We start from the raw sequence: 14,862 nt of genomic DNA, 5'->3' as shown, positions 1-14,862 counted from the left end.
GCCGTGAACCTGGGGGTGACCTTGACTCTCACACTAACTAACTGGGTGACCTTGAGTTGGCCCTTCTACTCAGGGCCACGGCCCCTTCTGAGTGCTTTACAGGGATTAGTTCATTCAACCCCTACAATAGCTATGGGATAGAAGGCCGTAGCAGCCCCATTTACGTTCCATGAGAGAAATGGAGCCACACATACTTTGCCCCAGATTCCCTAGGAGTCAAGGGCAGAGCTAGGACATGAACCTGGCCAATCTGTCTCCAGAATCCCTACTTTTACCACCAGGCTTAATTTTCTCAGTGCAGTAAAAATGGGATTCCCCCTTTCAAATATAGGGAAACTTGAGGGGCAGGGGGCAAATCACTTGCCAGCTTTCACACAGCTAGGAAATGGCAGAGCTGGGATGTGGACCCAGGTGGTCTGGCTTATCTTATCCGCACATATGTGGCTACCTTTGAAGATGGTCATGTCTTTGTGAACCTGGCTTCCAGTCACTGGCCATTGGCCTAGTGTGGGGTTCCTGCATGTGCTAAAGAAAGAGAGAAATAAAACAAGCAGAGCCGGTCTAGGATGAGATGAGGGTTCTCTGGAGGTTGTGGTGAGCTTTAAGGCAGGCAATGATGATACAAAATCTAGTTTAGTGTCTGGCTTATAGTAGAAATCCAGTAAGTGGGAGCCCTTCCTTCTTTCTTGGTCTATGAATGTGGAAGGAATACGGGGTTGGGAATGAGAAGAGGAAAATGGGTATTAGGGTGAAAAGGACACCATAGTGGTCACTTGGTAGAATCCACTTTCTAGTACAAAAATCCCTAAAAAGCATTCTTCCAGTGTTTCCTTAAATGCCTTTTATGACAGAGAACTCACTACCTCAAATAAGAAATGAATACATTCTAAGAGATAAAAATGCTAAAGCCAGGGATGGGCTAAAGTTATTGATCCCTAAAAATGGGAGTGGATCACCTTCCCAGCAGTTTCTGTGAGGGTTCCTCTTGTCCACAAATGTTCTTAACTACAATGTTCAACCCACAACAAGTTAACAATTGATGAGTTTAGTTAATACTATTTTCAGTACTCTTATGATTATGGCTATTGTTGTTGTTATGCAGTCCCTAAAAACACCAGTTTCAGGGTCAACAAACCTGGGCTCCAACCTCACCACCACTACCCACAAGTGCAAGATCCATGGGCAGATCACTCGCCAGCTCCGAGCTTCTGTTTCACGGTAGCAAAATGTGACAAGTAATAGTGCCGACCTCCAAGGATAAAAGATTTTGTATCCAGACCACTACTCCCTGCTCAGTAAAGAGAAGTTACAATTATTAAGAAATTATGGGCCTACTTATGGGCAGGTGAAGGGGACCCAACCTACTAATCCCAGTAGAGAGAAATCGGAGGGCTCACATGGCTGCTATTTCTTGGGTAGGAGTTAGACCAGAAACCATCGCCTCTCTACCATTCTCCTGCCCCATTTCTTCTATGATAGCCCTGAGATCCCCCAGGACACGAGGAATCATTGTCTGACAACCAGAGCTGTCCAAAGGTGGAACTGGCTGTCTTTGAAGGAAAGAGCTCCTTGTCAAGAAGGTGTTCAAGCTGAAAACTCATGATAGACCTGCTAGAGAGAGAATTCAAATAGTGAATCAGGGGAGAAGGGTAGGGAACGGCAAGAGGGCTGGGCAGATGGTATGGGTCAGAGGAATGGTTGTAAAACTGCGTTCATGGAACCCCGATCCTAGTATGGAGCCTCAGGTTTAGACACAGAGGATGGAGGCGATCACACAGCTGAGGGTTCAGGATCTCCTCACCCTGCTCCAACAGGAGAATCTCCACTTCTGTTGGTTTGGAGATGGAGGTTTCTATCAGTTAGCGATTGCCAGGAAATCGCCACTGTAAAATACCACAAAACCTCAGTGACTTCAACAATGAACTTTCGTCTCTCACTTGTTGGCATGGCTCAGTCAACCTAGACTGTGCAGTTTTGATCGAGTCCATGCACACTCGTCACAGGGTCAAAGTGGGGGGCAGTGGGGATGGGCTCCACTGATCTAACTTGGATTTGGCTGGAAGAGTTTGGCTCTGCTCCACTTATCTCTCTTCCTCCTTTGGAACCAGGGAATACTCATCACATGCCTCTCCCATGTTTTAGACTATTTGGAAAAGCAGCTTCTTCTCTACATGTATAGCCTCAGAAGAAAGACGGTTGAGACCATTCACCTTTGTCTTTCTGAACAGATTTGGGTTGTACCACGTCACTGATATTGCAGATTGAGAAGGACAGGATTTTCAAGTGAGAGGAAATGACTCTTTGCAGTCCATAAATATGACTTTGCCCATTAAGACCTATACCTTGAGAAGACCAGAACAACAAATGGAAAGCCATAAAATCCCAGAAAAGGGAAGAAAAAGGGATAGAGCTTCAAAAGAAGTTTTCACGTCCACGGAGAAAAGAGAATGAAGTGTAACAGGGTGACAAGAAGAGGAGAACTACTAGCTCTTAGATCCCCCAGTTTCCCAGTCTCCCAAGCTAAGTACTCAATTTGGGAACTTACACACCAATACTGTATAACAAATGCAAAATCTTAATGACATGTTACAATAAACCTTTATGTTCGTAGATCTATAGGTCAACCAGGGGTCAACTTATTTAAGCTGGGCTTATGTGAAGTGGTTCTGCTCTATGTATCTCTCATCCTCCTTGGATCAGATAGAAAACTAAGGAACGTTCTCTTGGTAGCAGCGGAGGCATAAGAGGGCAATAGAGAAGAGCCTATGAAGGCCTAAACTTGGAGATGACCCACCATTACTTTGGCCTTATTCTGTTGGCCAAACCAAGTCACATGGATAAGCTCAAAATCAAACGGGGCAGGAAAATGGGGGAGGGGATGACCTGCCTTCATGGAAAAAATTCCAAAGTCATATGCAGAGTATGAATATCAACGTTGGCAGAAAATCTTGGGGTCAATAATGCAATCTACTCAGGGTGAAATGACAGGAACCCAAGTGAGCTTAGAAGATTATGGATCAGGGGTACAGTTGCCTGCAACCAAGACCTGTGTGGGACAGGCAGCCACCATGGCTGAAATTTCCAGAAACAGACTCATAAGACCCAGCCACCAGCAGAAGATGCTGAGAAAGCAAACAAACAGGGCATGGAAGTACTCATTGGTGGGCCTGAAGACATCTGACAGCTGGGGTACAGGAGGGAAATCTGAAGGACTGATAACTATGGGCCAGAACAAGACCACCAACCATAAATGGAGGTCAAGGACCCATCACAGGACAAGCCACACTCCAAGGAGGCCCACAAGGACCAAATCCCCTCCTGCCAATAACTGATGGATGAAAGTAAGGCCACTGAAAATTAGCTCAGCCCTCCTACCTCGAGAAGACAAGGAGAAGGAGGGAGATGAAGAGAATCTGGACACACCTACGTTGGATCCCAAATTGATCACATTTAAATCTGAAAGTCACGGAGCTCTATAAATGCACAGGATTAAGTTTTCTGCCCCTGGCAGAAACCAGGACTTACCAGGTAAGGACCATGACATAGAAATAATGAAAGTTACATCTAAGCCTGGTTTATAGATGGTGGTGACTATGAACTTGTAACCTGCGACTTGTATGTGTCCACTTCTGTACACTGTAATCACATTTTCTTTTTGCTGGACTTCTTATCGCTTTTCATCAGAAGATCAATTACACCACTAATGGAAGTCTTTTAAAGGCTTGTGTCAGAGCCCTACGCAGAGGGCACAGGAGCCCCCCCTTATGATATTTGAGTTTGCCTTTCCTCTTCCTTGAGTCTCACAAACACTGACGGATGGTCTTCGGCATCAGCTAATGCGGAGGGAGTCTTGTTGTCTGGCATTCTCCAGGGGAAGTTTTAACTTGTGGCTTAGTGCATTGATTATGTTGCTTTTCCTTTTCATTCTGTGTTTCTGGGAGGGGGCAAGGAGTGGGGGATAGAGCAGATTGGAGCCAAGCTGTCCTCATTTGACTTACCAGTATTTGGAAGGCACTTAAGTTTTTCTCTTTTCTATTGGAATAGGAGTGAAATCCAAAATTCCTAGCTGTCTCTAAATACCAACTGACTAAGCTTAAAGACTCCCAAAATAAACAGCTTAGCATTCCGGAAAGTTACCAGAGACCTGGGGGTTTGGTAAATGAAGCACGAACCTCTTGCCCTCCTCACTTAGATTCTGCTCAAGTGGCCCTAGCATTGGCAGGGAAGGAGACGGATGTTTGTTTTGTAGCTAGTTGATAAGGGATGGGTTTCTAAGACTTTGGCTTGTGACGCTGGGGGCCCAAAATAGAATGTTACATTGCCAATAAGATGAAAGGCAAATTTAGCTGGGTTAGATTGTTCCCCCTCCTTTCTACCTGTCCCATACCTTCCTATCCTTAAGGGGCTGATTAAAGTCTCCCTTTGTCCTGTGTATCTTCCTAAAACAGGGCATATACTCACAACATCTAGCTCTTAAGCAGCACTTACTTCAGGGTTTACAACACCTGGCCCAGATGTTGTCACTCCCATTCCCTGCCCCGTACAGACATTACTAATTGATCACAGCACTTCCTCCTGCTGATTTCATATACAACCTCACAATTCTGTGCTCCAGGCAGCTGGAACCGATCAATGGGACTTGGCACTTAGGGTGAAGCAGCTCTGTAGTACCAGATTTAGATCCTATTTTGAACCTCTAGGCACTTAAAATAAAAGTAAGCATAATAATAGCTATCACTTATTGACTGTGCGAGATACCTTTCAAAGATCATCCCATTTATTACTTTTCACAACATTACAGAGTAAGCATTACTTTCCCCCATTTCGTGAATAAGAAAACTGGGACTCAGAGAAGTCAAGTAATTTGCACGAAGTCACACAGCTGGGAAATGGTGGAAATGGAGGACGAGTCTAGTTCTAATATACTTTGAGGCCCCTGGGGTCTCTATTTCTCCAGCAATCCACCATGCCCCACAGCTGGGTTGTCCTAACATTTAATGTTATTTCATGCTTTGAGCCCTTTCCTTACACAACCCCCTTTTCCCAGAATGCCCTTCACCCTTCCCAGCTGGTGGAAACCCTCTAATCTCCTGAGAACCAGCACTGCCCGCATCACTTCTTCCAGGAAACCCTTCCTGACCCAGCTATAACTTGTCCCATTCTTCTTTTTGCTCCCCTACCCCCCTCACCAAGAGAAGATTCTTACCTTTAAAATTGTCCTTGAAAGTAGAGTCTCAGCATTACTGATTCTTCTATACCAACAAAGGAAGGAAGAAGGAAGGAACAGACCCGAGGCCCTCAAATATCTGTTGTTGAGTTTTTGGTTCCCCAGGAACTCAGCTGACCCCTCTCATGTGTTCCCATTGCTTCTTGGCCAGGGTACAGAGTTCTTTGTTTAGGAAGCCATCCAAGCAGGCAGGAGGACCCAAGGACCCACTCAAATGTGAGGACATAATTAGCAAAGGCCACCCAAGGGAACACACTCAGAGTGGGGACCCAGAACCTTTGACCAGCAGAGTGAAGTTCTTAGATAAGAAACGCAGTGCCAAGTGTCAGATCCAAAAAGCCATATCAGAGGAACAATGGGTCGATACAGCAGCCTTCTCACTGGTCCTCACCTCTGTCTGCCCCTCCCCCCCCCAGACTGCCCTCAGGTGAGCTTTTTCTGCCCTGAAAATAAACCCTCCCATGGCTCCCCATTGCCCCCAAGTGAAAGGCCCAAACTTTTTAACATGGCACATAAGCCCTCCACAATGTGAGCCCAAATATCCTATCCAAAGCCTTCTTCTGCCTCTCTCCAATCCACCCCTGACGTCTCAGGAACCGCAAGTACCTCGAATCTCAGCCAGGTGACTTCCGGTGTGTGGGCCTTTGCTCCTGGTAATCTCTCTTCCTGGAAGGACTGCCTCCTTCCTGTTGTCCCAGATAGCTCCTACTTATTCTCCATGTCTCAGTCGTCATCTTTCCTGGCACCCCTTCCTCAGCCACAACACTCACCTGGCCTATTCACCTGTGCAGCTAGTGCCCGGCACAGAGGTTGGATGGCAGTGCACAGGCCACATTTGATGACCGAGGGCTCAGATACAGAATGACGAGTGGCTTAGGGCCAGTGACTCAGAGCAAAGATGGGGATGGCAATTTGGGCTGGAGCTGTCTTTATGGGGTACCAGCACCCATTGTAAGGGGCTCACATGCATAGGAGGAGACCCACTTGATCCTCTGACCACTCTGAGGTAAGAATTTGCCATCCCACTTAAAAAGAAAACTTTCAATGCTTCTCTGTACCTATGGATGTCCCCCTCCCCCCTGAATCTCTGGGCTGCTCCTACCTGACGAGACACACACTGTCTCTCCATTTCTAGACCTCTCTGCAGATGACACTGGACCTGGGCTGAACCCCTCCCCCTCTCTCTTCCCTTTCCTATTGTCCTGCTTGATTTCATTGGCTGGGCTGGGTCCACTCTCTTCCCTTCTTCTAGTCTCCAGTAACTACAACAACAATAATATCAAATAACTACATGTCAGGGAGTGCTTATGGTGAGCCAGGCTCCATGTTTTAAGTGAATTTTCACTGTGGATCCATTTTTCTGTTGCTCAGAGAAGGAAAGAAATGTGCCCGATGACACACAGCTAACAGGTTTCACTGCCAGCATCCCAGCTGGTTTTCTGGGGCCCAGAGCCTGAAGAAATTCCTCCCTCTGTTCACACCGATCTGGTCCTCCAGAGGGATCCTCTCTCCCTGCCAGTCACTGAACTTCCAGCAGACAGAGGAAAAAGCCACCTCTGCTATGTTCTCTCTACCCTAGTCGTTTCCCCTTTTCTCGATAAATCCATTTAAGAGTAAAGCATTTGATGGACAGTTTAATAGAGCTCTCCTTAAACCTGGCCACATTAATGATTTCTGGCAGGCTAAATGCCAACTTCCTTAGCTCAATAGCTGTTTTCCTTCCCTAACAATCCGTGTTTCGCTTGGGGTTCTTTATTGGGTGGACAGGGTACAGTGCTTTAATGGGTCACCACTAAGTCAGAGACCTGGGATTGAAGCCAGACTCACTGTGTGACCTTGTACAAGTCATTTAACCTCTCTGGACCTTAATGGTTCAGAAATGATGACAGTGATGTCCAGTCTTGCCTACATATTATGACGGAGTATTTCAATGTGTCTGTAACTTTTCAAGTTCCTTGGAAAGGGGGCCAAAATACATAAACAAACATTTTGCCCTAGTGGGTTCTTCCTTTTAGATATAAAAATGCAAAATTTCTCTGTAAATAACTTTGCTAACTTACGGTCGCTTGGATAAAGGTGATGAGCTCTGCCCACTTACCTTTTAATGATCTACAATTTCCTGGAAACTGGGAATTTTGTTTTCCTTCATGAGGGCTTTTTTTTTTTTTTAATTTTTAATTTTTTATAAACATATGTTTTTATCCCCAGGGATACAGGTCTGTGAATCACCAGGTTTACACACTTCACAGCACTCACCAAAGCACATACCCTCCCCAATGTCCATAATCCCACCCCCTTCTCCCAAACCCCCTCCCCCCAGCAACCCTCAGTTTGTTTTGAGAGATTAAGAGTCACTTATGGTTTGTCTCCTTCCCAATCCCATCTTGTTTCATTTATTCTTCTCCTACCCACTTAAGCCCCCATGTTGCATCACTACTTCCTCATATCAGGGAGATCATATGATAGTTGTCTTTCTCTGCTTGACTTATTTCGCTAAGCATGATACGCTCTAGTTCCATCCATGTTGTCGCAAATGGCAAGATGAGGGCATTTTTATCTCTCTCTCTTTTTTTGTTTTAAGATTTTTATGTATCTATTTGACAGTCAGAGATCCCAAGTAGGAAGAGAGACAGGCAGAGAGAGGGGGGGAAGCAGGCTCCCCACTGAGCAGAGAGCCCGATGAGGGGCTTCATCCTAGGATGCTGAGATCCTGACCTGAGTGTAAGGCAGAGGCTTTAACCCACTGAGCCACCCTGGTGCCCCTCTTTTTTTTTTTTTTTCTTTTTTTTGAGCTACGGTACACTGAAATATATTCTATCAGAAAAGATAAAGAAAAAAAAAGAAGCTTTAACCTGATTCTTCCACACACAGTATGCCCCATATTTATAGATAGAGAAATCAAGTCTCAGGGATGTTAGGTAACATCCCCCAAGGTCACACAGCAAGTAGATGGCAGAGTTGGGGCTCAGTTCTATGTCTTTAACCAGCAAGGAGTAGAGCCTCCAAATGAACAGCGTGTAGGACCAGAGGAAGGCTGAGCACAGTGAAGTGGGGGGCTTCTGGGCAACAGGGCAGCTTTATTCTCTGGTTGCAGAGGGAGTTGAGATGCTTAAAGCCTTGGAATCGATGTAAAAAGCCGTAAGCAACGATCACTTTTACTTTCTAAAATCTTTTCTTACTTTTAAATTCCATGGCTCTGGCCCACTACCAAAGCCCCAGGTTATATGTTTAGACAATGAAAGCTGTCATCCCAAGTCCTGCTTGTGTGAAATGCCTGCTGCAGCTCAGCCCCGTGTCCTATGGGGGGAAAGGCAGAACCGGGAGCTTGGCGCTGGCACCGTAGTAATTATTAAGTAATATCCCAAGACTATAAACATATCTTTTGATGTCGTCACTCCTCACCTACTTAGGCATGAGATACACTGACAGCCTCACCTTTTTAGGACCTCATTGGGAAAGGTGGGGCCATGACCTCTAAAGACATGGGTCCAGCCAAGCACTCTTTTACACTTCACCTTTTTTTTTTTTTTTAATTTCTTTTCAGCGTAACAGTATTCATTATTTTTGCACCACACCCAGTGCTCCATGCAATCCGTGCCCTCTCCAATACCCACCACCTGGTACCCCCAACCTCCCAACCCCTGCCCCTTCAAAACCCTCAGGTTGCTTTTCAGAGTCCATAGTCTCTCATGGTTCACCTCCCCTTCCAATTTACCCCAACTCCCTTCTCCTCTCTAACACCCCTTGTCCTCCATGCTATTTGTTATGCTCCACAAATAAGTGAAACCATATGATAATTGGCTCTCTCTGCTTGACTTATTTCACTCAGCATAATCTCTTCCAGTCCCGTCCATTTTGCTACAAAAGTTGGGTATTCGTCCTTTCTGATGGAGGCATAATACTCCATAGTGTATATGGACCACATCTTCCTTATCCATTCGTCCATTGAAGGGCATCTTGGTTCTTTCCACAGTTTGGCGACCGTGGCCATTGCTGCTATAAACACTGGGGTACAGATGGCCCTTTTTTTCACCACATCTGTATCTTTGGGGCAAATACCCAATAGTGCAATTGCAGGGTCATAGGGAAGCTCTATTGTTAATTTCTTGAGGAATCTCCACACTGTTCTCCAAAGTGGCTGCACCCACTTGCCTTCCCACCAACAGTGGATCCACACTTCATCTTATTTCATCCTCACGAGCAGCCCTTTCAGACGAGGAGGAAACAGAAGCTCAGAGAGCCCGAGTCACTTGCTTAATGTCACACAGCCAGTAAGTGGAAGAGCTGGTCTGTGTGCCCCGGGTGCGTTTCTCAATCACCATGTTAGATGCTCTGGGCCGACGTCGGAGGGTGTATCCCAAGGCCAGCATCACATGCCCTTGCTTAGAGTTTAGCTATGTCCAGCTTTATCCAGAAGTCTCACCTGGGCTGCCTTGAAGACCCAGCCACTCAGAAGGCCCGGAGGAGGCCACAGGTGCCTACAAGGGCCAGAGAGGTCCTCAGGAATCATAGGACAGCTAATAAGGAGATGTGGGTTTTCATTCCAGTCCGACAGCCGGCTCACTGCACTTGGACTCTGCAGTGAGTCCGAAAGTTTGCCCAAGTGGCCTCTGGGGATGCTCTGGGCTACAGAGGATCCAAAGAAAAATAAAATAAGGCACAGGCCTTGCTTTTGAGCAACCTCCCATCTCCTAAAGGAGACAGATGAAATACAGAACTTTAAGACAAGAATGACAAGAGTCAGTGTTCTGACGGAGGAGGAGGTGGAGTGTTTCCATGGGAGCCACAAGCGCAAGGATTCGTTCCAAACCAAGACACATTATAGGACAGCCTCCATTGCAAAAATGGTGTGCGTCTTTTTTTTTTTTCTTTTTTTTTCTTTCTTTTTTTTTTTTTTTAATGCTGAATGATAACTGTTGCTTTCAGATCGATGGTTCGGGATAGACGAGACCACTGGGGAGACTGTCGTGCTAAGTGTGTGGTACTTAATACCTCAGTTCTGTGGCCCATTCATCCCCCGCCAGCCTCCTCCCTGGTCTGTCCAGGTATCAAGGTTTATAGCCCAATAGCTCAATGTTTCTACAAGGATTGGGGGGGCGGGGGCTTGTACTCAGTAATGGTGCTGCTGGCTTGTTCCATTATAGCAGCCAATTTATTTTATCTGTGTGAGATAAAACCTAGTTGTCTTGATCCTCTCTTCTGAATCACATCTGATTTGATTCTCTATTGGGGTTGGGTTTGTCTCTTCCTTCCTTTTTGTCTGAAGTTTTAGGAATAGCCCAGGACGGATGCAGAAGCAAATCAATGTAAGGAGCAGAACTCCAGAAATGAAACAAGAAGCCGTGGCCCTTCGACAACCAGAGGACCCCCAACATCCGACCCCTGCCCTGAAGGGGGCACAAGTTGGGGGAGAGATGCAGCCTGCCTTTTGAACTCTGAGTCTAGGAAAATTTGAATGAGAACTTCACTGTGTCCCTGTAACATCACCAGCTCCAACCCTCAACACCTCAGGCCACCCTGAGATTTTTTGTTGTCACTCCTTTAATGCTCCATGATCCTTCTCCTGGCCAGTGTTTCACATCCTATGCTCTCTGGCTAGAAGAGATATCTAATCCACTTCTCCTGTCCTTGATCCTCCAAATTCGACTTATAATTCATAATTATTTTCTGCTACTCATTGCTGTGTCTAGAAAGTCTTCCTGGAGGCTCCACGTTTGGGTGATGTACCTCCTTGGGGGTCCCTCCCACTCTATAGTCCCAATCAACCTGTGGTCCTCACCTCTGGCCCATCCCTCTCCCTCATGAGACTGTCGTCCCCTGAGGCAGGGGCCATGGCTGCCTCATCACCCATACTCTGCCACCTCCCAGCCGTGTGACCATGAGGAAGTCATATGACTTCTCCGTGTCTGTTTCCTTTTCTGGAAACTTGGGGTAATGGCAGGGGACTTTTTACGTGGATTAAATATTAATACCTACAAAAGGCTTTGAACGGAGCCTGGCACACAGCAAGTACACAGTAAATGTTAGCTGCTGTCATTACTCTCCACTATTTTACCAACACTCACCACATTGCCTTTTACAAAGTTCTTGATCAGTCAAGGTTTTATGGGAATGAATAGATAAACATCATGCTCTACAATTTTCGTTGTCTACCTTAGACCAGACGGGACCTCAGGGATCAGCTGCTACATATACAAATTAAGTTTCCTTTTGTATTTCTTCTTGTTCAGGAAAGTACAAGACAGCTGTCCCCCCAACTCCCCTAAATGAGGTGGTCAGTCGTATGACCTATGTGTATGCGGGAAAGGGCCAGAGCTCAGAGGGAGGTGACTGCCTCAACATAGATGGGCAGTGTGTGCAGAGACAACTGGGTAAAAGAGGCACACAATGCTCTTAGCACAGCGTCCGTGTTTCCTGCGGTGAGGCTGGACCCTTGCTAGCTACCATCCTCCTCAGAGAACGGCCACTCCTTTGTAACCTCAGTTGGGTGACCCCAGGCAGCTTTAGCCACCATCCTTGGGCCCCCCAGCCCTTTGCATTCCTCCTCTCTGATCCAAAAAGCACCTGGGCTCAGGTCCAGGGTGGGCACAGCAATTGCCTCGTCTCTGTCCCTCAGCAGCCAGCATGAGGCCCATTGCAGGATCACAGTAACGTGAGCTGATTTGGTGGTGCTCTGTCCCTCCTTGGGTGTGTGATCCAATGGGGTCTGTGTTGTTAACACAGGAGAAAGCCTGGCCCCTGGGTTACCAAGTGCTAGAGTCAAATTAGAGAAAACCCAGGTACAACAACCATTATCATGAGCCACAAGCATACCACACAGGACCCGACTCTAAGTGTCCTGCACTCTCTACAACCTCCTGTCAGCCCTGTGGCATGGACACCATCTCCATCCTCACTCTGCAAAGTGAGTGAGGTGCTGGAGGCTGGGATGGTGGCTGCCTGACTTGGAAGCACTTGAACCCACATAAGGGGGTCTAGGTCTGAGCTCTCCAAGGTCCCACACTCAGCCACATCTCTCAGATACTCCTGTGTCCCCCCTCTCTCTCTGGGCCTTCAGAATTCCAAGCCTTCACACCTCCTTGATTTCAGACTTTATAAATCTCTAATCTAAGTATTTATGTTCTTTCAACCTTACCCTTGACCTTAAACATGATCATTACTGCTTCAATTCCCCATAATAATAGACTCCTGGGAAGTGGATAGGCCCAAAACCTTCCTTTGTCAACTCCATCCCAAGGTTAAGTGAGCATGACTCAGACTGGTTGCACGTTGGAGTCTTCCTAGGGGAGTTTTTTAAAGAATTCAGATGCATGGGCCCCACCTCTGCCCCCCACCCCAAGTTAGAAATTCATGGGCTTGGGCTCAGACATCTCTACTTAAAAAAGAAAATATCCCCTGTGCTTCCAGAAGGCATTAAAAATCCTGGTCCAAGAAGTGGAATCAGTGATAAGAGTCGTAAGAGTCATTATCCCTGGATTCAGTGTTACTCCTTCAGCATGAGTCCCATGACCTTGACGGAAATGTGTGACCTCTCTGAATGTCCATTTCTCAATCTATGAAATGGGAAGGAAATTCTTGGCTTGTAGGGGTGTTAGGTAACCTAAATGCATTAAGGCTGGCAGAGCATGGAACACATAGTAGACTGTCTTAGTTCTAAAGCTGAGACACCCACCCCCAACTCTCGTGGTAACTGTACAACCTGCCTGCCCTCTTACTCTGATCAACCAAACTATGCAGGTCAAATGCTAGTAGACTGCAGTTAAAATGAGAGGTTTAGGGGTGCCTGGGTGGCTCGGTGGGTTAAAGCCTCTGCCTTCAGCTCAGATCATGATCCCAGGGTCCTGGGATCAAGCCCTACATCGGGCTCTCTGCTCAGCAGGGAGCCTGCTTCCCCTTCTCTTTCTGCCTGTCTCTCTGCCTATTTGTGATCTCTGTCTGTCAAATAAATAAATATTTTTTTATTTAAAATATTTATAAAATAAATATTTTATTTATTTATTTGACAGACAGAGATCACAAATAGGCAGAGAGACAGGCAGAGAGAGAAGGGGAAGCAGGCTCCCTGCTGAGCAGAGAGCCCGATGTAGGGCTTGATCCCAGGACCCTGGGATCATGATCAAATGAGAGGTTTACGTGGGACTTCTGGCTTCATCTTTTAATACCTTTGTTACCTTGGGGAAGATTCTGAGCCTCAGTTTCCCCACCTGGAAAGTGAGGCCAATGCCATGTACCCTGATAAACATGAAGAGAATGCATGCACCAGGCATTCAGCACTGACCTTGGTGCACAGCAAGTGCTAAGTACCTGAAAGCTGAAATGTACGACACTCACATCTATTTCTGTTACCCGTATTTTAGACCTCTGTAACACCAAACCAACATGCTCCTGTTGACTCAAACCATGAGTATTCGAGGACTGGACCAGAATTTCAAGAACCTTCAGTCTTCCAGGTGCCAAGTTAACAGATTTTTGTTTTTAAACTATAAGGATTGGGGACTTAATCCACAGGAAACAGACTTGGCGAAGCCCCATAAGAACCAGCACAACTTCTAACTCAAACGATGTCCAGGCCTTTATTCACGGATGTAAAATTAATTTAACAGTCATCTCCAGCTAAAGCAACTCCAGGGGGGAAAAAAAAAAAAAAAAAAAAAAAGGATGGTTAGTTCCAAAGCAGGAGATAGAGGGAGTGAGCACATCAGACAAAGGCAGTCCGGATCCAGAAAGATCTGAACAGGTCTGAGACACGAGCCAAATCTACCAGGGTGGAATTTAACAGGGACAGATGCTCAATAAACGCTGATTTGAGAGAATGTTAAATCCCGTTTCTGGGTTCTGAAAACCAGACACATAAATGCAGGATAAGGAAATTATGGCATTACCAGCTTCAATGCTCAGTCAGCTAATGGCTGCCGGGCCTTCACGTCCCAGTCACTGCGGGGTCATGGCGGAAAGAGGAGCTCTGGAGCCAGCCTGCTTCCACCATTTACCAGCTACATTATTGACCGCTCTGGGCTTCTGTGTTCCCATCTAGAAAACAGAGATAAAAGAGTGTCTACCTTCTGACTTGCTGAGAGAATTAAATGAGACAGTGTCTCAGCCCTGTCCTAGAGATGCAGAGAAAAATAAAGCAACTCCACTGTCAAAGAAGTCACAGCCTAGCAAGAAAGATTGATGTACAACCCACCAGGGCTAGTCTTTGCATGACTCTGTCCCTGAGATACTACAGAGCACGGGTTGACAAACTGCAACTACAGGCTGAGTCCTGCCCTCTACCTGTGTTTGTCAATAAAGTCTTACTGAACCACAACCACAGCCACACCCATTCCCTTACGCATTGTTTATGGTTGCTTTCCCACTGCAGCTGTAGGGTTGTGGTTGCTTTCCCACTGCAGCTGTAAGGTTGTGTCCTCGCAACAGAGACCGTATGGCTTGCAATACCTAAAATATGTATTATGTAGCCCTTTATAGAAACATTGTGCCAGCCCGTTATAGAGGAAGAAGTCACCTCTGTCTTAGATGCCAAGAAAGGGGAGAGTTTTTAGCCCCAAGGTGGGTTGAGTTTTCCCCTGCTAAATAGGGGAAAACACCTCTTTTCCAATGAATGGATTTGAAGGGTTAAAGTTTAATCGCTG

Source organism: Mustela erminea, chromosome 12, assembly GCF_009829155.1.
Source record: "Mustela erminea isolate mMusErm1 chromosome 12, mMusErm1.Pri, whole genome shotgun sequence".
In the NCBI taxonomy this organism is placed as follows: domain Eukaryota; kingdom Metazoa; phylum Chordata; class Mammalia; order Carnivora; family Mustelidae; genus Mustela; species Mustela erminea.
This window is presented reverse-complemented; position numbering follows the sequence as displayed.